Source organism: Natrix helvetica (genome assembly GCF_964273705.1).
Source record: "Natrix helvetica genome assembly, chromosome: 2".
Taxonomy (NCBI): domain Eukaryota; kingdom Metazoa; phylum Chordata; class Lepidosauria; order Squamata; family Natricidae; genus Natrix; species Natrix helvetica.
In genome coordinates, this window is record NC_138552.1 from 187,671,139 (window position 1) to 187,697,668 (window position 26,530).

A 26,530-nucleotide genomic window follows, 5' to 3' on the forward strand; every position below is an offset into this window, starting at 1 on the left:
TCAGGCTAACTTTTCTTGGGATGGATTCTAAAAAAAGAAAATATTCTTGGACTATGGAGTTAGCATTTAAAATAATTTTACAACTCTAAATTGTAAACATGATAGGATATCTTACATATTATTGTAGGACTAAATATACCAATTCAGTTTATGCCAACTCCATTCTTGCTACAGTGAGGGCAAAAGTGGATATTCTATCAGTGTTGATTATGGCTTTGGATATTAATGTTATTAATATTATTTGACTTAAGCTCAAAAGGCAAGGAATCATACATTTCATACCCTCTGCAATAAACTGGAGGACACCTTCACACCGGCAGGCTTTCTATATGCTCTTGTTGTTGGCAATGGTATTATTTTTCTTTAGGAGCGGTTAAATCGAAAAGATAGTGCCTATGGCATAGTTTTATAGAGCATGAAACCCTGACTTCTTGACCCCGTAGCTGAACTCTGAAGATGGGTAGTTAGAATTTCTTCCACTGCTCTTCTTCCCCACCAAGCTTTCTCCCTTGGCATTCCTGTTTGCTCATTTGGGTCATGAACTCCTAACTAGTTTGGCCTTTTTCAAGAATGCTGGATGAGACTGAGCTGTTGGCTGGGGAAAAAAACTTTACCTAGTACCTTGAGGAGTGAGGCAGATTCAGCCTTAGCCCCTTCTCTTGTGACTTTGCGCTCAGCAAGCAGACATCAGCAAGGAAAACAAAAACCAAACCACAAAACAACTCACACTGGCTCCTAGTTACTGTACAAATTAAGAGGGATACAACACAGCAAGATCTCAGATCTTGCAGGTCTTTTATGCTCCCTTTATCTGGACACAGTCTGGTCAACGAGTCACCTTTCCACAAAATTGTGATAAAGCACCTACATTTAACTGCCTGGAAATAATCTATGGAACTTCTCCTTTGGGTTTCACACTATCTGCATGCAATACTTTATAGGTTTCTGAAAAGCTTCTAAAACATGAAGTTAAAAAGGACATGGTTTATGGCAGGGGAAGATGAGAATATAACCAGAGATGTATTATTCACCTGCTGAGCCAACAGAAAATGAATTAACTTCCCAGTTATCAAAAGGCAGGGGAGAGGAGAAAGCAAAGAATAAAGTAATTCTTCAAAAATTTATGATCTTAGAAAAGTTATGCCAATAATGAATATACCTAAAACTTCCAAGCCATAAAAGATGATGATGATGGAGAGGATGATGATGATAGTAATAGGAGTACTATTTCAAAGAGATAAAAGCCTATCTGTGCAAAACAGGTACTAAATTAATGGGCTACAGCCAAATCTCTCCCTTTTTTGCTGGCATGTATTTTCTGTGAAAGATATGGGGAGGAGTACATGGAAATATTTTATGGAGATATTTTTCCCTCCCTTTTCTGTTGTCTTTTTCAACTTGGCTCCAATATCTAGGCAATGGGTTTTAAAAGCTCCTTGATTGCAAGACTGCATAATTTGTGATGAAGGGTGTAACCTAGATGGTTTTTTTTTCAAAGCAAGACTAAAAAAGTGGTCCATTCTTTCTTGAAAACCCCATGCATGATATCATTGAAAGTGCAGTTAAGAATCTGGAGGAAGTAACAAAGTATTACTGGATGGGATCCAAAATGACTCCAGGGCTTGTGTAGGTCATTTTAAATGCATCCTCTATTCTGCAGTAGCACAGAGCTCTAAACAGCCAGGGGACAAAAAATTAACTCCCACAGTTTTCACAACACCAGAAACATCACTATGTGGATTGCAGGCATTTCAATCTTTTAGCAAGCTAGAAACATATGGCTTAGCAGGACAATGGTGATATCATTTCACAAAATCTGGAAATAATTACAGCCTACAACCAGCAAATAAGTTCTAAAATGTCACATCCCTTCTTAATTATTTGGGCATGACTGGGTGAAATGAGTGTTTTAGTAAATGACATTGGTTTTACAAAATACGTGTATAAATAAATTCAGTTTGTATCTACTTCTCCAAAGCAAAATGGGGAAGGTGCTAATTAAAGACCATAGAAATTATGAAACTGAGTGACACTGAAATATCTATTTCCTCAAAAATTCCAGGGCTTGTTTGCTTTATGAAATCAACCAATAATTCTATGACCACTTGACAGTATGACTGAAGTTGCAGCATACAACTACAATCTTACAATATACTTTCCTAGAAATACTGTAATTCCTAATGAGCATTTAGTAGGTGTGTGTGTGTGTGTGTGTGTGTGTGTGTCAGACTGTTAAATTCTACGCATATTACCTAAGGGAATACATTCTATTCTGCACTGTATAGAATTATCTTGCAAGTGATAGATTATCTTCTTGTGCAAGAATATATGGATATACTGATTGGAACGAGGCAACAATATGTGGGAGCATATGAACAAAAATGTAGGTATCAGCAACATTCCACCTCTTACAACGACATCCAGATTTTAAATGCTCTATTTGCCAACGTACTTATGTTGCAAAAAGCAAATGTGTCATCATGTTTCAGAAACTAAAGTTAAGCCGTTCATATGTTTGATCATGAGCACTTTGTTACAGTCCAGAAATAAAAGAAAAAGCTCCACATAACATATGGTGTCTTCTTTTGAAATCCAGAAGATTAGCGTTAAATGAGTTTCTACAAAACAAAAAACCAGACAAGTGTTTATATAAACTCTTGCTCTTAGTTTCCTCCTACTTGCTTTTTATCAATTCTTCCTGGCAAGGAAAAGAGAAGCCAAACATGCAGAGCCCAATTGAAGCAGGTGCTTTTGCTCTGATTCAAGAAAGAAACAATAATTATGGGCAGTTCAGCTGGGATACCAATCCCTCCACAAAAAAAAAAAAAAATGCTCAAATAATTCCACTCACTTGAAGCTTGGAACAGCAGCCTGGTCAAAAGACGGAGCCCAATGCTATAGCACAGTAGGCCTGCCTTGCAGTGTCACAGCCAATTCATTCATCTGCAGAGAACTTGCGAGAAGTCCCAGCACTACTATCAATTCAAAGAGTCAATCCAGCTACCTCTTTTTTTTTCTGTAGGAAGATTGGCAGCAGCTAAGGTGAATGCCCCCTTCCTGAGAAGTGAGAATTTACATTGCCTGGAAAGAAGTCAATCAGAGATGGTATTCAGCAGGTTCTGACCAGTTCTGGAGAACTGGTAGCAGAAATTTTGAGTAATTCGGAGAACCGGTAAATACCACCTCTGACTGGCCCTGCCCCCATCTATTCTCTGCCTCCCGAGTCCCAGCTGATTGGGAAGAAATGGGGATTTTGCAGTAACCTTCCCCTGGAGTGGGGAGAGAATGGAGATTTTACAGTATCCTTCTCCTGCCATGCCCACCAAGCCACACTACGCCCACCAAGTCACACAGACAATCGGTAGTAAAATTTTTTGAATCCCACCACTGAAGTGGGTTGACTTTGAGGACTGTACTGAAAAAAAAATTGGCTGCCACATGAAGATCTATTCTTTCCAGCAGCTAAAGCACAGATGGTCATGGAGACATAGAGCCCAGAAGCCAAAGGGGAGAATGGGGACTGGCAATAGATCAACTGGAGCCTTCCAGGTCATCATCTTCCATTTTTCCTTCCTGCAACATAGAATGTTCCATTTTCAGTGGAAAACACCAGCATTTCCTGCCAGCTCACCTTAATCCAACTTTAGCCTGACTCAACAACAGGTTGACACTGAGATGGAGGCATTGTTGGGAGAACTTGCCTGCAACGAAGAGTAAAAAGCCTATCACATTGGAAGGGCAAGCTATGTGCCTGAGTTAATCTTCTACTAAGATGTTGTGCTCTTGTATGTTTGCATGCAGTGCCCACTACTGTATGTAGGACAGGATAAGCTTGCACAATCCAAATTATATGTGTATTAAAACTACAAAGCTAGATGAAGAAGTACATGCAAAGCAGAAAACTCACTGGGACAAAAGAACTTCAGGCAACAAATTAATTCATTTCTGGCTACTAGAAAAGAACATGTATTCTTTCAAGAAATTACATACTAAAGAAATACTCCAAAAGTCTTTAACAACTATACAGTGAAGCAAAGACCGCATATGGATTTTCAGTCAACATGTTCATCATGGAAGTTATAATTCAAAGCATCTGAGGAGTGTCAAATTGGAGATGGTTTATATAGGACATATATACACAATTGCCAGATTATCTGGGAATTCTTATTTGGAAATAATGTTTATTTATAAACAATTATAAATCATTCAACTCAGATGACTTTGTATGATTTACAATAATAAAACAAAAATTAAACATCAAAAAATGAAAATTCTATCAAAATAACTGCACATGCAACAAAATGTAGTAATAAGTTATATCAGATGTTCATAAATTGGTAACAAATTAAAAAAATATGCAAGAACATTCACATAAAACAATATTAAAACATAAATTAAAATCTAATCAAAATCTGCTATACTAATAAACTGGGAAGTAATCAGCATAAAAAGGCATTCCTCTAATTTGGAACCAATGTAAAATATAATTATCTGCAAACCCTACACCTCTAAAAACAGGTCCTCAAAAAAAAATGTCACTTGCATATTTTGGAATAGTGGGACTGCTGTTGGTAGCTTCAAATCAAGCAATATGTTCCATAATTGTCTTAATACCCAGGGATAAGCTTGTATCTCTGGAAAGGCTGCAACAACTGCGTCCCTAAGACTGAGCTAATCTGTAAGAACACCAAGACAATAAAAGAGTCAAAACTGGCAAGCCATAAATTGGACCGCTTATGTAAAACATGGACCACATGCCTTTCAGTCCTAAAATTTGGAAAAGAACAGCTAAGAATCTATTAACTCAAAAAGGTGGGAGGAAAAAGTTTAGGTCAGTCATGTATAAGGGTAACTGGTATCTTATCTTCAATAAAGCAACATATTGAGTTGTATCAAGACTGTGAGACAACTGCTGCAAAGTATTGAATGTAGGTTTATCCTTCTCTTCTCCCACTTTTCTTGGGAATGGGGAGAACTATGGGTTCTTCTTTCCTTGCCTTGCAGCTCTTCCATGATGGTTAGCTGGACAGTTCAGAATATTTAAAACTATCCACCCCTCCTTCTCTGAGACCTTTGGTGGCCTTGTGCTAGAGATATCAAGACCCGTGTTTCTTTTTGCAAAAACAAGTTTCTTGTTAGGAAACCAAGTGGACTCTCGCACTTTATAACTAACCTACCACTTATGGGTTTATGTGCTATTTATGGTGGATAAATGTCACTAAGATCAAGTCTGCAACTCTATGTAAACTATGTATAAAACAACTGATGTGATATTTTATCTATTAAGTGTTCGCTTATAACAACTCCAATAATGCCTCTACTCAGATGTTGCAATTTCAGGCCCCTATGGTTACTACCTACTATATACGGTATATCTATATCCATATTGCCTCCCCTCTTTTCCACGAATGCTGAGTCTCTTAGCACCTTTTCATGGATCAACTGGATCACATTAGGTCTTGTACAAGCAATATATTGACAGACAGCAGCAGGAAGCATTTTCCTCCCCTCCTCCATTGTTGCTGAAGATCACATCTGGCTTTGTATCAGATTTCTCCCTGTCACCCAACATACTAAGAAACTAGATGCAAGTTTGTTGAACCATTTGCCATACTTGCATAGATCAATACTACAGACATTACTCTGCAGTTTCCAGCCATACGCAGATTCTCTCCTCCCTTGCGCATCTTTAAACCACCATTCAGTTTTTGTTATGTGATGAGGGAAGAAGAATTGGTATGGAACACATTTTAGAGTTTCATTGCAAAAAGACCAGACCTAGAAGTAACACAAGTCATTGGCAGAGTTACCCAGATACAGAAATGCCATGGGATGTGGCTGACAACATTTATGCTCTGTACTTTCTCTGACATACCTTCACAACCAAAATGACCTCATTGGAAACCCATTCTCTTTGGCAATAATCTGCAGTTCTGACTAAACTGTTCGGGGGATGAAAAAGGCGACATCTGTACAACTAACTAATAAGAGATGATGATTATCCTATTCAAAAGGAAGGATTTTGAAATGGATGATGTTCCCGATGAAGAAAACAGATAAGATGTAAACTAAGCTCTGCTATGAGGAGTCAACTGGAAGTGGAGATTGGGACAAAATAGGAAATTCTCATTGCAGCCAAAGAAGAAATATAATTTATATGGACTATTAAGATCCCTAGGCAGACTGAAGGAGTACAGACTTTGAAGACTTTGTCAGCTTCCAGTTGGCAAAGATATGAAAACAGACAGGGAGGCATAATGCCCTTCAGTCTCGCACAAACTGAGGGAGGGGAAGAGCCATCTGGCACCTTTAAATAGGAAGGATAAAATAGGGAGGGAGACAGTATAAGAGTTGACAGTGGTGACGAAGGAACCAACACTGTTCAGGCCAGCTGCCTGCTAAACTCAAGGCTGGGGAAAAATAAGTAAGACACAGTTGTTGCAACAAGGTGAGAGGAAGATGCTTAGGATTTACTCTCTGGCTCCATTCATTCATAATTCAGGTATATAATTCTACGTTCTGCAATATGCAGACTGCCTGCAAGAATATGGCTATTTTTTTTGTCTGCAATAAAGCAATCGATCCAGGTGCATCAAAATGACAAAACATCTGCTAGATTGAATATGAATTTGATTTTCTGAAGAGATATTTATTGCTCTGCTTATGTTATCTCCCAAACAGATAGCACTGAGCGCTTCAAAAACGTTCAAGAGAATCAATAGGACAACATATTCTTTTCCCCAATTTCAAGTTCGAGTCATTCACCAGCCGACTGAATAGTGTTAATCCTATTTCCTGGTTGAAAGCCTGAGTGAAATGGGTCCACATAAGAGATGTCATCACACATAGAATAAACAGATCCAAGTCTACAGCTGAGTGAAAATGACCATTGACTTACCTGAAGGGTCCTTTTCTGGGTGCTGCGAAGGAGAGTCCAAGCATGGGTTAAATACAGCCAATCTGCCCAGGACTGCATTGAAACTTTAAGCCACGCCTCTGGTGCTGATTAATCTTCAGATTTTCTTCAATGGAGGCGTGGACAATGTGCGCTGAGAAGTTCAGGAACAAAGTCAATGAAAGTCATAACAAGTATCCATAAGTTCTGCAGAACCATATGACAACTGGCGGAGCAGACCCTAGGGCGGGGTTGGACTCTCCTTCGCAGCACCCAGAAAAGGACCCTTCAGGTAAGCCAATGGTCATTTTTCTAGGTGCTGCTCTGGAGAGTCCAAGCATGGGACATACCCAAGCTAAGTGTCACTAGGTTGGGAAGTGGAAGCATCCAGGGTCTCTCCGCTGGTATGAATGCCCTGGAGAACTCGCCTCCTAAATGCCCCCTTCACAAAAGCAAACTTGTCCAGTCTGTAGTTTTGAACAAAGGGAGACAAGGAAGTCCACATTGCAGCCTTGCAAATCTCCTCTATCGATGCCTAAGTAGCCCAGGCTGCCGTAGTGGCGGCGCTTCTTGTAGGATGGGTGGTGATATGATGTGGCACCGGAATAGATTGAAGAACGTGGGCCGAGGTGATACAGGCCCGTAGCCAGCAGTCAATGGTCTGAGAAGAAACTTTGTGGTTCAGTGAGGCCGGTTGAAGCGCGACAAAAAGTGATTCAGAGCGATGGAAGGCAGCCGTGCGTTTGATGTACTTATGTATCGCTCTACGAACATTGAGCATGTGCCACTTTTCCTCCTTGGGATGTTTGGGGTGTGGACAAAAATCTGGAAGTACGACCTCCTGGGCCCGGTGAAACCAAGAGTTGATCTTGGGTATAAATACCAGGTCCAAATGGAGGGTCACTCTGTCAAGTTGAATCAAGCACAAGTCCTCGCAAATTGACAGTGCTGCCAATTTGGAAATTTGCCATGCAGGGGTGATGGCAATCAAAAAGGCTGTCTTAAATGTCAGATATTTGAGGCTGGCTGAACGGAGGGGTTCAAAGGGTGGGGCAATGAGAGCCCGTAACACTACGCTGAGATCCCATGAGGGGTATCTGTGACCTGCTCCGCCTGCGGGAGGCCCCTCTTTTGCAGGTATGGCCCTTGGCTCTCTCAAGGGCCAGCCTTGATGACGGGTTTGTGAACCCCGAGAGGTGGAAGAAGAGGAAGCTGAGGGGCTTTTTAGCTAAATGTTTTATATTGTTTTTAGGGGGTTCTGGGAAGGGAGGGGGGGATAACCAGGCCAGGAGGGAAGCCAGTGCCAGACGAACAGGTGAGTCCAGGAGGGAAGTGAGCGGAGTGTGGGGGGAGAGGGAACAAGTTACTCCAACAGAGGGTTGTTTGATTACAACGGTCGCGGGGAGGGGGGGATGCGAGGACAAAAGAAGATTACAAGGTCGGTTGGGAGACCGTGGCTGTTGGCTACGCCCGGTCGTTTGTACCAACCCCCGCAACCTAGGTGGCCAGGAACTACAGAGCCCGGGCCTACGGCTGATGCTTTGCAATGCAAGGTCCGTAACCAACAAGGCCCCCCTCATTAATGAGCTGATCTCTGAGGGGGAGCTGGACCTTGCAGGGATAACGGAGACCTGGTTGGGCCACGAGGGTGGTTTACCCCTCGTGGAAATGTGCCCACCAGGTTTCCGCGCATTCCATCAGCCTCGGGCCCTGGGTAAGGGTGGTGGGGTGGCGGTAGTTATACGGGAAGGTCTAGAGCCGAGGGAGTTCACTGTTCCTCAGATATCCGGGTGTGAGTCCCTTGGTGTGAAATGGGGCCCAGGGAGGCAGTTGGGTTTGCTGATTGTATACTTGGCTCCTCGCTATACATCAGCGGCCCTGCCCGAGCTCCTCGAGCTGATCTCGGAGACGGCGGTTGAGATCCCCAGGCTTGTGGTTATGGGGGATTTCAACCTGCCGTCGACGGGTGCAGCGTCTGAGGTGGCTCGGGAGTTCATGGCTTCCATGACAGCCATGGGCCTGACCCAGTTAATTCAGGGCCCCACACATGAAGGTGGCCACACATTGGACCTTGTTTTTGTATCTGAGCAGTGGACGAGTGATCTGGGTATAGGGGACTTTGTTGTTACACCCCTGTCATGGTCAGATCACTCATGTCTCCGACTGGACTTCCCTGGCGCTACCCCCCACCGCGAGGCGGCGGGACCAGATGGTCCAAGCTGGTACCGCCCCAAGCACCTGATGGAGCCGGATAGGTTCCAGACGGAGCTTGGGCCATTACCTGTAGCCCTGACCCGCGCTCGGTCAGAGGACCTAGCGGCCGCCTGGAATAGGGCGGCGGCTGGGGCCTTGGACCGGGTTGCACCTTTGCGATCTCTCCTGTGGCAGCGACCCACCCGGGCTCCTTGGTATACCGAGGAGCTGAGGGTGATGAAGCGCCATAGGAGACGTCTAGAGAGCAGGTGGAGGTCCTCACGCTCCGAATCTGATCGAACACAGGTAAGAGCCTACTTACGGACCTACCTTGTGGCATTAAGGGCGGCCAAACGTAGACATTGCGCTGCTCTTATTGCCTCCGCGGATAACCACCCTGCCGCCCTGTTTAGGGTGACCCGCTCCCTCTTGTCACAGAGGACGCAGGGGGCACCCTTGCAGGGCAGAGCAGAGGAGTTTGGGGAATATCTGCAGGATAAAGTCGCTCAGATCCGGAGCGGATGGGCCCCCCTCAGTGGACCGGACGGGCCGCCAACAGCGAGTCTTGTGAGACCATCCTGGGAGGAGTTTGATTCTGTTGCCCCCGAGGATTTGGATAGGTTGCGTGGACGGCTGCGACCCACCACGTTTAATGGACCCGTGTCCCTCCTGGTTGGTACTGGCATCTTGGGAGGTGACCCGAGGCTGGCTTCTGGGCCTGGTGAATGCCTCATTGGGTGAGGGATCCTTACCAACCGCCTTGAAGGAGGCGGTGGTGAGGCCCTTACTTAAGAGGCCTTCACTCGACCCAATGGAGCTAGCTAACTATCGTCCGGTCTCCAACCTTCCGTTTCTAGCGAAGGTTGTTGAGAATGTGGTGGCGCAGCAGTTTCCACGACACCTTGACGAATCCGAGTATCTAGACTCACGCCAGTCCGGCTTCCGACCCGGGCACAGCACAGAGACAGCCTTGGTCGCGTTGGTTGATGATCTCTGGAGGGCCAGAGATAGAGGTTGTTCCTCTATCCTGGTCCTATTAGACCTCTCGGCGGCTTTTGATACCATCGACCATGGTATCCTATTGCGCCGGTTGGAGGGGATAGGAGTCGGAGGTACCGTTTTGCGGTGGTTCGGCTCCTACCTCTCCGACCGGAGGCAATGTGTGTTGACAGGGGGACAGAGGTCGACCCCGAGGCCACTCACTTGTGGAGTGCCACAGGGGTCGGTCCTCTCGCCTCTCCTGTTCAACACATATGTGAAGCCGCTGGGTGAGATCATCCGTGGTTTTGGGGTTGAGTATCACCTCTACGCTGATGATACTCAGCTGTATATTTCAACCCCAAACCACCCCAACGAGGCTGTCGAAGTGATGTCCCGGTGCTTGGAAGCCGTCGGGGTCTGGATGGGGGACAACAGACTTAAACTCAACCCCTCCAAGACCGAGTGGCTGTGGCTACCGGCACCTCGGTTCAGCCAGCTGATTCCATCGCTGGCCATAGGGGGCGAACAATTGCACCCTGTGGAACGGGCGCGCAATTTGGGCATCCTCCTTGATGCCCGGCTGTCAATGGATGACCATGTGGCAGCCGTGGCGAGGGGGGCGTTCCACCAGGTTCGCCTGGTGCGCCAATTGCGCCCCCTACTGGACCGGGATGCCCTACGCACGGTCACTCATGCGCTGGTGACGTCCCGCCTGGATTACTGCAACGCTCTCTACATGGGGCTGCCCTTGGGACGCGCCCGGAGACTGCAGTTAGTTCAGAACGCAGCCGCGCGGGCTGTGATGGGGAGTACGAGGTACTCCCACGTAACACCTCTCCTGCGCGAGCTGCACTGGCTACCTGTGGTTTTCGGGTGTGTTTCAAGGTGCTGATTACCATCTTTAAAGCGCTCCATGGCACAGGACCTAGTTACTTGCGGGATTGCATCCTCCCACATACATCCCTGCGGCCAATTCGCTCACACAGGGAGGGACTTCTCCTGGTGCCGTCCACTAGGCAATGCCAACGGGCGACACCAAGGAGTAGGTCCTTCTCTGTGATGGGCCCAACCCTCTGGAATGACCTCCCCCCCGACATTAGAACCACTTCTGACCTCCGCTCCTTCCGGCAAAAATTGAAGACTCACCTGTTCCGATTAGCAGGCCTGGCATAATTACAATCTGTCCCTCCTGGCAAATGTATTATTATCTGGCTATCTTAGGGGTTTTTTAATTTGTTGTGTCTGTTTTAGGATTTAAAACTTATATTTATATTAGCTTTGTACAGTTCTTTTAATTGCATTTTAACCTCCTCCAAACTGTACATATTTCACTTTTTTATTGTATTTTGTGATATTCTCTATGGACTGTACACCGCCCCGAGTCCCTTCTGGGAGAGGGGGCGGTCTAGAAGCATCAAATATAAATAAATAAATAAATAAATAAATAAATAAATAAATAAATAAATAAATAAATAAATAAATAAATAAAACAACTGGAGGCCTCAGGTTGGTTGCACCCTGTAGGAAGTTGCGGATGAAGGGATGACGACCAACGGAAGAGTGCTCGTCTACCGTCAAAATCATGAACAAGGCTGTCACCTGCCATCTAAGACTGTTAGGGGCCAGGCCCTGGTCAAGTCCACCTTGTAAGAAGTCCAAGATCTGGGAAACCAGCTGTCGAAGGACTTCCACGTGGCGTCGTATATTCTGGTTGTAGAAGGTTACCTGGATGCCTAAATGGTGTGAATGACCTTGGTGGAAATGCTACCCCTACTTAGGAGGTCTCTCTCAAGTGCCAGATGGCTAGTTGTAGCCACTGGGGCTCTGGATGTTGAGGGCGCCCCCTGGCTGAGAGAGACCTCGTGTCGGGGACTCCGCCAAGGAGGATTGACGGAGAGACTCACCAGGTCGGCGAACCAGGTCCTTTAGGGCCAGTAGGGAGCCACGAGCAGAATTTCCGCCTCCTCCAACAGAATTTTCTGAATCACCCTGGGAAGAAGAGGCAACGGGGTGAAGACGTACATCAGACACGGGGGCCAGGGAGAGTGGAGAGCGTTGACCCCTCGGTTTGCGGGGTGTGGAACCTGGAGAAGAACCTGGGGAGGTGTGTGTTCTCCGGGGAGGCAAACAGGTTGACCAGAGAGCGGCTGAACCTCTGAGACAACTGGTGGAACAGGTCCGGGTGCAGGTGCCACTCCAAGTGATCGACCGTGGCCCTGCTCAGACAATCCGCCCGGATGTTGTGGACCCCAGAGATGTGCTCCGCTTGGATCGAGCACAGGTATCTTTCTGCCCACCTTCCCAGGCGCTCTGATTCCTCCATCAGGGACCTGTAGCGGGTGCCCTCTTGGCGGTTTATGTGCGCCTTTGTGGCCACATTGTCCGTTAGGATTCTCATGTGACGCCCCTTGATGTGGTCTCAAAAGTGAAAGAGTACGAGCCACACAGCTCTCAATTCCAACCAGTTGATACTGTGGGATGCTTCGGGCGGTGACCATCTGCCCTGCGCAATCTGGTTGTGGAGATGAGTGCCCCAGCCGAATAGACTGGTGTCCGTCGTGATGGTGAGATGATCTGGCTCTTTGGAAAGGGTGCCCTTTGCCAGTGCGGGGGACAGCCACCAGTGGAGGGACTGATATACCTTAGGTGAGACTCGAACCAGCTGTTCAGAGTTGCTCATGTTAGCCCTCTGGTAGGGCAGGAGGAGCCATTGTAGGTGTCGAGAATGAAGGCGTTCTCAAGGAACTATTGACAGGCATGAAATCATGTTGCTGAGGAGTTGCGACAGCTGCACCACCGATGCCTGTGAAGAGTTTAGTACCTGCAACACCTGGCTTCTGATGTTTGCCAAGTGCTCCGGAGACAGGGAGATCTGGCAGCTGGTGGTGTTGATGATGGCGCCCAGGTGCTGCAGCCTGGTGGTCGAATGCAGATGACTCTTTTCCTTGTTGATGGAGAACCTGTGATGTTGGAGGGGTCGCAGTGTGTGCTGCAGGTCTTGAACCGCTTGTTGCCATGACAATGACTGGATGAGGACGTCGTCCAGGTAGCAATGGAGGCTCACTGGGTGAAGAAAGCTGCCACCATGGCTAGGATCTTTGTAAAGGTTCACGGTGCCAAGGACAGGCCAAATGGCAGAGCCCTGTACTGGTAGTGGCGGTCTGCATAAAAGAATCTCAGGAACCTGCGATGAGCTTTGCGAATGGGGGTTTGGAGGTAGACCTCCTTGAGATCTATGGTTGTTAGGAGATCTCCCAGCCTGATGCAGCCTGATGCAACCCAGAATTGACTGAAAGGACTGCATCTTGAACCTTCAGTATGCTATGATGATTTAGCTTTTTTAGGTCAAGGATCCCCCTCCACAACCACCACCCTGGAGTTCTTTGGGACAAGGAAGAGTATTGAATAAAACCCTGTCCTTTCCTGACCTGGTGGAACCAGTTCTATGGCATTTATGTCTCTGAGGTGAAGGATCTCCTGTTCCATGAGAACCTTCTTGACCGGACAGGAGGGGATTGGGCACTGAACAAAGTGTCGGGGAGGGGGAGAAATGAACTCTAATGTTAGACCTATGCATATCGTCTTAAGGACCCACTGGTCCGACGTGATCCGCTCCCACTTGGCGTGGCCTTCCTATGGGAGCCGTTCGCTGGTGGTCACTTATAGCCTCTGAAGGGTCTGGAATTGGACCCTTTGTGATAGGGACGTTTGGAGAAGGACTATTGACGGTTCCTGTCATGAAAGGGCTGACGGTCCTGGGACCTATCCGTGCCCTGAGAGTATGGACGTTGGAAGGAGCTGGAGGTAGATGGCTGTTCCGAGTTCTGAAAGGGCTGCCTCCTATAAGTCTGTGAACCCTTAGGGTCAGATTTTTTGTTGACCGAAGGCATAACCTTTTTTTTTGTCCTTGTTTTCAACCAGGACGGGGTCTAGGGCCTCCCCCAAAAGCTTGCCACCCTTAAAGGGAGCCGAGGCGATCTTCCACTTGGATCGCATATCTACGTTCCAATGTCTGAGCCATAAGAGGCGCCTGGTGGTGACATTAGAAGCGAGGTATCTAGAAGCAAATTCGGCAGCGTTCAGGGTAGCGTCAGCAGTGGACTCTGTTGCTGTGATAATTTTGTTAACATCCTGTCTTAATTTGGTATCCCCCGCCGGAAGCTTGGAGAGGAGCTGTCTCAGTCAGAGTAGCACTGCCCTGGACAGGAAGGACGCAGAAGCGGAAGTTTTAATTGCCCAAGCCGCCGCCTGTTGAGTCTTGTGGCGGGCATTCTCGGCCCTTTTGTCTTCCACCTTGAGCTCTTCTAATAGTTCAGGGGGGAGCACTGAGTTGGAAGTGAGCGCCGCCACAGGCGCGTCCACGGGAGGCAATTTTAGTAAGTCATCTAGACTTGGGTCAACCGTGTACAATTTCTTGTCATTATTACTAGGGGTGGCAAGAGTGCCTGGCTGCGCCCATTGCTTTTGCACCACATTAAGAAATAACTTTGGAAGTGGCACAATTTCTTGAATAGGTTCTGGCTCCTCAAAGACTCCCTCGCTGAGGTCCTCCGGTGCAGGAGCAGTCAGAGCTGGGGTGCTAGTACTCAAGCGGGTCGAGGCTTTGGCCTTGTTCAAAATAGTTTTGAAATTAGTATAATTTAAACAAGCCAGAAAAGGCCGGCTTGTCGGGAACAGCGGCCTCATCCCCTGAGAATTCTGGTTCTACCCCCGGACCAAGGTCCTCCTCCCAGTCAGAATCCTCACTGACCAAGGAAGAATGCGATGACTGAGAGTGCTGGGCCTGAGCCACTTCTTGCGAAGGTCCTAGAGTTGGGAGTGGGCGTGATTTGTGCGGGCGCTTGGCCCGTTGCAACATGCCGGCCTCTATCCCTTGGGAAATGGCTCTGGCAATTACATCCTGCATTTCTATGGAAAGATCGGGTCCCCTCTCCTCCGGTGGGCAAGCTCCGGGTGAAGGCTAAATAGCCAATTGTTGGGGCGCAAGGGTCCCCACTGCAACCGGCTCCTCTTCGAGAGCAGAAGGACATGCGAATAGGTCTGCTTGATCAGCCATAGAAGGTCAAGGGGAGCCTGCCATTGCAATGGAATCAGCAGAGGAGAATTCCTGGCCTTCATCCTGAGTCTCTAATATCGGAAGATCCTGACCAGGTTGAATCCTGGGCGAGTGATCCCTAGGGGAAGCATGCCCGGCTGTCCTGGCCTGTAGTTGAGCCCTAGAAAAATGCTTCTCTAAAGCCTTCTGGAGTCTGATGGCATCTCTGTCTAGGCCCGAACTCTGCTTAGTCCCCTGCCTAGAGTAAGGCTTGCTTGCTCTGATGGCCTCCTTGGCTGCCTTGCCAGCCTGTCTGGTACAGGCCCTGCTGGTGGAAGGACCATCCTGCTGCTCCTCAGGGGCCCCGTCTGCCATGATTAAATGTGGGGATGTAAGGCCTGAAAGGAAACTTTCCCCCATTCACCACCTCAGACAAACAGCCTTAGCGCTCTGGTGCAGAGGCAATGAAGGCAAGGGCAAGCAAAGCTCAGCAGTCCTTTGATTCTGAAGGAGAATGGTGCGAGCTCCAACCTCCCAGCACTCACGGAGGTCAATTAAAGTGGGGCGTGACCATGTGGGCCACTAACCTCCGCTGCCACCCTCTGCTGCAATGGTGGAGCTGTGAGTAGGCAAACCTGCCAGACGTCCAAACAGGAAGGCTTCTAGCGGCGACCTGCAAGAGACAGGCAATCAGGCGGCTGTAGCTGCTTTTCGCGGCAAAGGTAGGTCAACGAAATGGCGGCCGGAACTTTTACCCTCTCAAAACGGCCGCTGCCATGTGCGACCCTCTAAAAGTGGCTGCTGCCATGTGCGACTCTCTCAAAATGGCCACTGCCACATGCGACCCACCTAAAATGGCCACCTGCATACACCGGAGAGCTCTGAGGCTCCACGGAAACAGCTGGCTCACTCAGAAGCATGGTCAGCAGCAACAGAGGGCTCAGTGGGGCTACAATCGCAGCGGGATCATTGCGATCGTGCTGGCGTCGGCGCTCCGACCCATGCGCCTTCCCCCACAGCTGCCTGCAGCCTCACGGCGCCCGAGCAAACCCAGGATATCGGAGAGGCTGAAATTGGTGAGAACCAGGGAATTAAATTAAAGGGAGACTCACCAAGCCTGCTCCAACAATCAGGAAATAGAATAGAATCTTTTCGTAGGAAATAGAAAAATAGAGAGTCCAAGCAATCAATTAGGAATGAAGAGAAACTGGAAGCTCGTCCACTGGGCTTAGCTGAATTGAAAAAATCTGAAGATTAGTCGGCACCAGAGGTGTGGCTTAAAGTTTCAATTCAGTCCTGGGCAGATTGGCTGTATTTAACCCATGCTTGGACTCTCCAGAGCAGCACCCAGGAAAATACTTATTCCACCCACGACTGGCATTTTTAGAATGTCATCCAAAGGAATAAGTAGTTTAATGGAAATAGCAATGGGGATGTGTTTCTTCATGATTCATGTGACAATAAAGCTTTCAATAATTTTCTTCCCCCACACAATATAAGTAGGCCTCAACCTACAATCACAACTGGAGCCAGAACTAAGCAAGTTGGCCGTTAAGTGAATTGCACTACCAATTTTATGACTCTTTTGCTTCAGTTATTAAATGAATCATTGTTGTTAAGTGAATCTCATGGTCTTTAAGTGAATCTGGCCTCCCCCATTGACTCTGCTTTTCAGAAGCTGGACGGGAAGATCACAAATGGTTATTAGGTAAACCTGGGATGCTGCAACTGTCATAAATACATGCTGATTGCCAAGGGTCCAAATTTTGATGATGTGACTGTGGTAATGTTGTGATGGTTGTTAAGTGCAAGGCCTAGTTTGTAAGCCACTTTTTTCAACACTATTGATGACTAGCAGTTACCTAGTTTAGGTATTGAAATGTCTTTTAAGAAAACAAGCAAGCTCAGAGAACACCAACGATCCCAACATTGTAATTTTGGACAGTCACTAAACCAATGGTCGTAAGTCAACCATTTGTTGTATATCTTAAAAACACATTGATATGACACAGCAGTATTTTGATAAACCTTCCTGGGGAAGGAGGCAGAGAAGGGTGATCAGCAATGCCTCTATACTCCAGGCAGATATGTGGTTTCTATGGCTCAAAAGTTACTATCAAGTTATAATTATTTAGATGACATAAGGGAGAAGTCATTAACACATGGATAGTAATTCTATTAGTATATGCGAAAAATGAGATACATTTTAACTAAACTTCAAATTAAAATGAAATGTAGGTTCACCCACTTTGGGGAGAGTCGCTGAGACATGCCATTCAAAGGGCAAATGTAGATCTCGATTCCAAAGCTCCGTCAAAGAGATGCTATATAACAGGGGTGGCGAACAAGTTCGACAAAAAGAGCCAAAATTTTAAACTGTGGGAGTCAGAGAGCCACACCACGCAGTGACCTGCCAAAACAGACCCGGAAGCAATGTTCCCTCTAATTTTTTTTCGATGTGAGCAGAAAAGTATAGTGTTTGAGCGGCACATTTTCATGCCTGAGCACCCGAATTTTTTTCACAGATGTCACCTAAGACAACAACGAAATCAGTATTATTTGAAACTCAAAGTTATGTTTCTTCAAGGTACCCGCTTAATTCAAAGTGTTATATAATATCAGTATCACTTAACAACGCTCCTGCTTAGCAACCAAAATGTTGGCTCAGAAACTCTGGCATTTGAAGCACGCAACTCTTAAAGCTGTCAAGTTACAAGACCCTTGCACCCCTAACCCTTTAGGGAAAAAAACCCCCAGGGGTCTTCAAACCTGACAGCTTTAACACTTGTGGACTTCAACTCCCAGAATTCCTCCTCCAGTCATGTTGCAGCGACGTCATCTGCGTGGATCTGCTCCATCTTTGCTTTCTTCATTGTGGGCAGGGCTTCTGCTGAAGATGCCGACGAGTACGAGTTGCCACCAGAATAACTGCTGCTACCTCCTCCTCCTCCAACAGAATCACCAGATTTGCCCTGAGCTCAACGCTGGGTTACCTCTGCCCCTCCCCCTCCTCCGTGCTTTTGATGAGCCATGAGGCTTTTTTTCCCCTGCTCCCCCCCGCCTTCCTACTGGTTCCTCAAAAGCACGGCGGAGGAGGAGGAGGGGGCAGGGGTAACCCAGCGCTGATTGAGCTCAGCTGCTCCGAGCGGAGGGGAGGCGCCGCTGCCACGCGCGGAGATGCCGGCTGGAGCTTTGGCGGCTTCATCTCAGCCGCAGCGCCGGGCGGCAAATCCGGCAGTGCTGCCTGTTAGAGGAGGATGAGGAGGAGGTGGCAGCAGTTCTTCCGGTGGCAGTGGGGGCTTTGGGGCTTCACAACTAGCCTCAGTCGCCCCGTGCTCCTCAAAGCAAGTCTGGGGAAGTCCTTTGCAGGCGGCCCGTTCTAGCTGCCTGCAAAGGACCTCCCCAGCTTCCGAAAGGGAGCGCGCGATCCGAGCCACAGTATAGTAAATAATGGCAAGAGGCAAAGAGCCTCATTTATGTTGGCCGGGAGCCGCATGCGGCTCGCGAGCCGCGTGTTCGCCACCCCTGCTATATAATATTAATATGAGGGGCAATAAAGAAGCAAAAAGCAAACTATAGCTGCATGCAATTCTGAGAAATCAAGTAGCCATCTAAAGGAAAAATGAAGATACCTTTTTCAGATATGCTCCATCATATTTGCACTTGTCTAAGTTGTTGAATCTACTAAATATATGCTGTTTATTAGCTGCTAGGTCTAACAGTTCTTTGGGTGAATGAAAATTTAGAATTTACTTTTAATGCTATCAGTCAAGATTCTGTAGGTACCAGGACAAGACTCTCACCATCAAGGAATATCCCCATTTTATTTCTGGCTTGCTAATTTTTTGGGGGGGGAGAGAAAGCAGTGTCAATACTGGAATAGGAGGGGTTATTTTTCATTTTTGCTTCACTGGTTTGAGGCTACTTAATCACTGGTCTTGTTATGCCTTGCAACTGACTCTGTTCTCAATATATATTCATATTACTTTTTCCATCCGCATTTCTCAGAATGCAGAAAGGAATTCCAGTCTTATAATTCTGGAAGTGAAATTCAGGCTTGTTCTGGTTTCTATTCTTAAGGGGCACCACACTTTTAAAAGAAGTCTTTCACTGTAGGTCCAGGAAGCATCCAAAATTGTCAATATCTGGCAAGTCTAGACACGAATAAGTGCACATTCCGTTCCATTTTGACACTACCTTCTTTTTCCCCAACAGGGCATTAAAACAGAAAAAGAAATTCATAAATATTTTTTGATCTCATAATTATTACTAATTTTATGCTACATTATATTTGCTGCATGGAATTTCTAATTCCTGAGGAGATAGGAAAATAAGAAAGAATAATTTGCTCAAATATAAGGCATACATTGGAACCATAAACAAGCATTGCTTGACAAGAAGAGGCATGCTTAGAAACATGAGAATTATAGTTTCTTTAAAACTATAATTCTTTTCTTTAAAAGCAAAATACTGTGTGATAAAAGCAAACTGTTGTCCAAATAAGCAAGAAATTCATATACTATGAAAACACATATTCTGAATTATTTTTTCTCAGTTCAAAAGTTGTTTATCAAAGTGAATAGAACAGAACTGAATAACAGAGTTGGAAGGGACCTTGGGAGAACCCTCTGCTCAGGCAGGAAATCCGATATCATTTCAAACAAATGAGTTGTCCAACATCTTCTTAAAGACTTCCAGTGTTGGAGCATTCACAACTTCTGGAGGAAAGTTGTTCCTCTCATTAATTTTTCTAACTGTCAGGAAATTTCTCCTCAGTTCTAAGTTGCTTCTCTCCTTGATTAGTTTCCACCCATCAATACAATACAATACAATACAATACAATACAATACAATACAATACAATACAATACAATAGCAGAGTTGGAAGGGACCTTGGAGGTCTTCTAGTGCCAAACCCTATACCGTTTCAGACAAATAGCTATCCAACATCTTCTTAAAGACTTCCAGTGTTGGGGCATTCACAACTTCTGGAGGCAAGCTGTTCCACTGATTAATTGTTCTGTCAGGAAATTTCTCCTCAGTTCTAAGTTGCTTCTCTCCTTGATTAGTTGCTTCTTGTTCTACCCCCAGGTGCTTTGGAGAATAGCTTGACTCCCTCTTCTTTGTGGCAGCCTCTGAGATATTGGAACACTACTTTCATGTCACCCCTAGTCCTTCTTTTCATTAAACTAGACATACCCCATTATACTGCATATAAAAACTTAATATAGATCAAAGATTTATCCATACCAATATTAATTAATGCAATCTAGCTTCTTTGCTGTTATCTAGAGTGCTTATCTGCAAATGCTGAAATTCACTAAAAAGGAATAAATATACAAATAATACACTGGATGCTGTTTTTTTAAAATAACTTTTGGATGTATGAAGAGAATAGCCATAACTGAAATTAATAGTAATGAATGTACGAATCATAAACTTAATCATAAACTCAAACTTACAGGTAAGCACCCTGCTGAACCTTTGAATTGTACAGCAGCTGTACTTTAAAAAGTGGTTTAAGGGGAAGAACAAAAGCTAAATTTGATTTAAACTTTGATTTAATTATGGTTTAATGTATTAAATAAAATATAAGATGATAATTCCCTTATATTTATCCTTTCTGACATATTAAAATGATATCCTATAGGGACTCTGGAGATTGTTAATAGCAGTTTGGGGAAATAAGTGTAGCTTTAGGCAATGCTGTGCATTCTGATCCAGCATATGCATTTTACGACACAAATAAAAATCAACAAAATTGTATGCACTCTAATACTTAAATCAGTGAAATGTTAGAACATACTGTAATATTTCAACTACCTAAAAAGTAAATGCTGTAATATGATAGGAAAACAAGCTTCATCAGAAAGCCTCTCAATTATTAAAAAAAAATTAGGACAGTTCTGCATGCTGAGAACAGAGCACTCTCTTCTTATTTCTAAGATAATTTCTTGTGTTCATTATAATAATTTGTACCTACTCCATTTGGCTTATTATCCAAAAGAAAATTCTTGAAGGTGTTAATAGAATGTAGCTAATCTTGTTCAGCTCACCTTGAATGAGTTTTGCTTCCACCCACTGCTCCTTTGCTTTTATGTTGCTCTTCCAACCAACTTCAGTTCCCTTTCTGCTTTTAAATAGAAAAGAAAAATGAAAGACATGTGATTTTGCAGCAACTTATTCCTTAGTACTAATTTTTTATTATCTACTAAATACAATTATACCAGAATCAGAAAGCTAATTCTTCACTCTTTCTTCACCAGGAAGCTTAGTTGAAATGGTAGTGGGAATAAATATCTGGGGCCACGTCCTACCACTGATTTCACAGTGCTGGAAGTAAGTTATGGTCAGTGGCAAGACAGGAGGCATTGCCCAGGAATAAATTAGGACTAGGAACTAAAAGCAAGACCAGAAATCCAAGACACTCTGAATATTGAACTATGTGTGATTTAGAGCATGGCTCGACTGGAAACAAATAAGTTTTTTATGTCACATCTTTGGTCAGGGCAATTCTTTTTCACTAGAGGTTGTAGTTAGGTGACGTATCCTCCTAGATAGTGGATTCCTGATATCTCAGAAGATAAGAAAAGTGGCACTAGATAGTAGACAGAGCATTTGACCATGTTGGCGCCTATCTTGTTTAGAACAAATGAGCAATAGAGATGAATGCAAAACACTGAATGGTGAGTTAATGTATTAGGACATTACCATTGTAATATTGAACTTAGCTTCTATGGCTGCATTTAATCAACCCCAATATACTTTAAAAATGCAAACAATGACCAATTATTGTTGGTAGGACAATCAATTTCCTGATTATTCAATGACAAAAAGCCACAAAACATGGCACTATATGAAATATGCATCTTATTTTTTTTCACTTCTTACTAGCCTATCTTTTGTGTAAAGCTACAGATCTGTTGCCTCTATCACTTCATTACACAGGTCAGTCCTAGAATTGATTCTTCATGCCTACATATATTTACTGGCAATGAATACAATGTTGTTGGAACAGCTCTGGCTGCATTCCTTTTCTCTGGGAGAAAAATCCAAGCCCAGATGATTACTCCTTTGCATGTAAACCTCAGGACTAATTGTATATCGTGAACTGGATTAACTTCAGACCTTAAAATCCTTACTTACAAAACGATCATACATTATACATTTACTAAAAGCTAATTACTACTCCGTAGTATAAAGAGTGATGCGCACACAGAGACAAAAAGTACCTTGCAAAACTTCACCAAAAGCAATCATTTTAGTTCTGGTGTTCTGTGAGCAGTATTTTAGTCTTGCACTGAGGTATTTTGTTTGTTTAAATTTAGGATATATTCACCGCAAGCTGAACAACCCCAACCCCCACGAAGATCAGTGTTCCATCTGGAAAGCAGTAGCAAAAACTGACTTCACTTGTAATGCTTGTTTAAGGAACAGTTACTGTGGTGGAATTGGCTGGGTGCCTGAGAATCAGAGGTCACCTGGCAAATCCACAAGAAAACACATTAGCACAAAGTGACTGTTTGAGCAGGCGTGATTAAAAAAAAACCCTCTCCATTCGGCCTACCTCCATGGTCTTAACAAAAGGCCACACGGCTGGCTCTTCTTGATTTGTGCAGTACTTCATTGCCAACTATTTCCATGAGTGGTAAAGACTCTTCCATTCCCCCCCCCCCACTTTTTTTTCATTAGGAATTATTTTTCATTTGTTTTGTTCCCGTTTCAGACAAGGGGAAAATGGGTTTAAATTGGTGGAATAGCAAAGAGAAGAATAACTGCTCAACAAAACCAGACAAAACCATAGACTGTTTTTATTTTTGCTTATGTGAGATAAAAACTAATTTATAAACCGAGGAATCTCCTAATTATATTTTAATTTTCCATAAATGAGAAATGCTTTTATTATGTGAAATGAAAATGGCACAAAAACAATTTAGTTGTCTTCCAAATTCACCAGAACTTTTTCCTGGCAAGGGATGGAGAACATTAAGATTACCAAAAACTAGGTCAAACATTGCATCACAAGTCAAAGTCTTGTCTCAAGATGAAAAATGTGGATAAAATATACTGGTTTTGGTTAAGTGTTCATTATCATTTTTTAACTGAATTCTTCATTACTTTCATTGTTGAAGTTCTTTTGTCTATCACATAATTTCAAAACTTTTTCCTGTGTTTTCCCCCCAATCTTTTTAGTATTATTGCTATACTTATCAATTTTAAATTTAATTTAAACCTTTAATGCTGCTGCACATATTTCTACTTTTCTTTTACTGATTATCTTACCATAGTAAGAATTTGCTTTTATTTGTTTTAGAAACTAAAAGCAATACCTTATACAGGTAGTCCTTCGTTAATGTGATTGAAACTGGGAAGTATATTGCAAAGCACCATGATTATAAAACAAAAAAATCATGTGACCTCATCGACTTATGCTATCAGTTATGGCAACTCTGGTTGCAATCATTAATCATATAATGTGACTACAATTTGCAACTTTCTGTCTGTTTCCTCATTGGCTTAGCTTCTCAGAAGCTGTCAGTGAAGGTTACAAATGATGATCATGTGACTTCAAGACTATCAAAAATATGCACCAGTTGCCAAGTGCCCAAATTGGAATCACATTATTTCAAGGATGTTGCAACAGCAGCAACTTTGAGAAGTCTCCTTGTTCAGTGCAATAGTAACTTTGAACAGTTGCTGAATGAGTGGTAGTTAACCAAGGACTAGACAGATTACAAAAAAGCAAATGAACATTCAGATTCTTGTATATTCACAGGAGTTCCATTCTTGCCACTATACTGCATAAACAAATAAAATAACCTGCATTGAAAATGGATCTCAATGAAAGAATGCAAGAAAAACAGTTGGGCAGGAAGCAAAACATTAAAAAAGTGCAAAAAGGGTTTAAGGATACACCAGCCTGGCAAAAGAGGCTGCCATAATATAGCCCAAATAAATTTCAAGGGGTCACTTCAAGAAAAGGGATTTTACCTCTGATAATACTGTAAATTGAATTTTGACCCTTCATGGCTACTGTTTAACCAAAAGAAGCGTACAAATTTAAAGGAATGAGCATTTAAAGTAATTTAATTTAAAGGAATGAGTAATATAATACTGAGCTCTTTGGAGTTAACCTCCAACTACTAACAATTATTTCTTTTTTATGAAGATGCCTGTAATTCCTAGCTGTTGTTGCCAGCTTGATCCTTCGGAGCACTCAAGATGTACTCTGATATTTTGAAGACTTCCAAGCAGGCGTGGGTTCCTGCCAGTTCTAACCTCTTCTATAGAAGAGGTTCCACAAATCTGCAGTGCCATTTAGAACCGGTTCCAGCTCCCTACCCCCGCCCATCCACACATCATCAAGATGAAGAGCGAGAGGAGGAATTCTGGGAGTTGAAGTCTACAAGTCTTAAAGCTGTCAAGTTTGAACACCCCTGCGGGTTTTTTTCTAAAGGGTTAGGGTGCAAAGGTCTTGTAACTTGACAGCTTTAAGACTTGCGTGCTTCAAATGCCAGTTTCTGAGCCAATGTTTTGGTTGCTAAGCAAGAGCGTTGTTAAGTGAGTTTCACCACATTTTACAAATTGGCCATGCCCACCCAGTCACATGGCTGGCAAGCCACTCCCACCCGCTCATATGGCCAGCAAGCCACTCCCACAAAGAAGGCCACACCTACAGAAGAGGTTCTAAAAAAATTTGAAACCCACCACTGCTTCCAAGTTATCGTTTCAAAATTTTTGAAGCTGTTCCCCAACCACTGATTATTTTCTTATTTGAGGATAATAAAAATACAAAAAAGGCTGAGAATCTGGCCCTACCCAGCCCAGATACAGGATACTGTCAGCCACAACATCTCACAACTTTTTTTAAAAAAAAAAATACAACTCCCAATAATGAAAATGTTGCCCATCTTGCTACATGTAGAAGGCATAATCTTAGCAGGAATATATTCTGCAAGAGATGCTGCATGCTAACTTTTCAGAGACTTTGTTTTATTCATATGCAAATAAACATGCAAATGTTATTTATTTTAGTATGTGGTTAATTTAATTGACTGGCAGCCATAGCTTTCTCTGAAACACTGAAATCTGTAGTGGTCATCCTAGGGGCAAATTTCACTGCTAACGATACTGTCGAGTTGATTTAGCAAAGAAGTCCTGCAGATAAAGTGATTCGCTCAATAATGAGATTAAAATTCTGGTAGTGACAGAAAGAAATGCAGTTTCCAGGGGGTGTGCACGAGATAACAGGAAATCTGTTCATGCTTCTTAACATTTAAATAATGTTCCTATAATCAGGAAATGTATTACTGCTTTCTATTTAATAGCTGATTTATTAATGACTGATTTAATTGACCAAGATATTGTTTAAAAATTCTCCAGAAATAGTTCTGCCATATAAGAATCTGCTGATTGCCATAAGTTACAGTTACAAAAGATTAGTCTGTCCTAAGAACTTATCTGACTATGATGCTGACTGACTTTATTCTATGGATAATAGTATTGTATTATTTAAGAACATTTCCATTTATAAAATAATTTGCTTTTATATTACTAGCTACAAAATAAGTCAAACATTTGAGCTACAGACTTGGCAAGAACAAAAACATTCCAGTAAAAATGGGGTGATATCAATATCTTACTGCAATATACTAAAATTTTATTTCAAAACACTACAACAGACCAATTTAATGGTCCAAAAGCTTAGCTATCATCTTTTTTTTACGCTCAAGAAAATTTAAACTCTTGTGTTAATGTTTTTATTTGCCTTCTACAAATTTGTCTGGGTAGCCAAACTTACTGTTAAAGCATGCTACTACTAACAATTTCCCTAGCACTCATTCACACCCTACAAACCTCCAGTTTCTGACCTTACCCTTACAGTTATCTTATACAAGAAATATTTGGTGTATTATAGTAAATTGTCAAATAATGGTATAGTATGTGCTGTCAAATCACAAAATTGTTTTGCAATGATTTAAATTTAAGTCCTCATTATTTGCCTCCAGGATGGTGAAGTTTTACAGTTCAGATGTTGCAATATTTTATTTTAACTGAAATGCTGACAAATGAAGAGGCTACATCCATTAGAATATGATTGATAATCACTGACTTTGCATTTTAGAAGTCAATTCTTCATAATCAGGGCTAGAGTTTTCAGGCCTCCAACACTCCCTTGGTTTACCACCCCTCCTCCCAACTAAATTTAGCTGTTAGTATCTAGCACTTCATATCTCCAAAAACCAATTTAGATTAGAGCAAACTTCTATTGAATCAACAGGCACTCTGGGCTTTATATGGATGCCACTGAAGTATGAAAGCGGAAGAGGACAATATTGGGGGTTTTCAAGAGATGAAATGCCCCAAACATTTGCAAGGAAATGACAGTGTTCCTGGCTTTCCTTCCTGCTATGCCCGGAGAGAGAG

The 26,530-nt window shown here is 43.8% G+C and overlaps 1 protein-coding gene across 10 annotated transcripts in view; it reads right to left on the reverse strand.

Moving 5' to 3' along the window:
* FYN (FYN proto-oncogene, Src family tyrosine kinase) overlaps nt 1-26,530 on the reverse strand; it is a 132,764-nt gene that overhangs the window by 25,347 nt on the left and 80,887 nt on the right. For 5 of the 10 annotated variants that reach the window (XM_081941487.1, XM_081941486.1, XM_081941489.1 and 2 more), the window contains one exon: nt 21,160-21,233. The exons of 1 other annotated variant lie outside the window; for it this stretch is intronic. The gene's annotated coding sequence lies outside the window, so the exon portion shown is untranslated. Of the gene's footprint in view, nt 1-21,159; nt 21,237-22,335; nt 22,477-26,530 lie in introns of those variants that run through there. 4 more of the 10 variants (XM_081941490.1, XM_081941491.1, XM_081941493.1 and 1 more) reach the window with 2 other exon arrangements.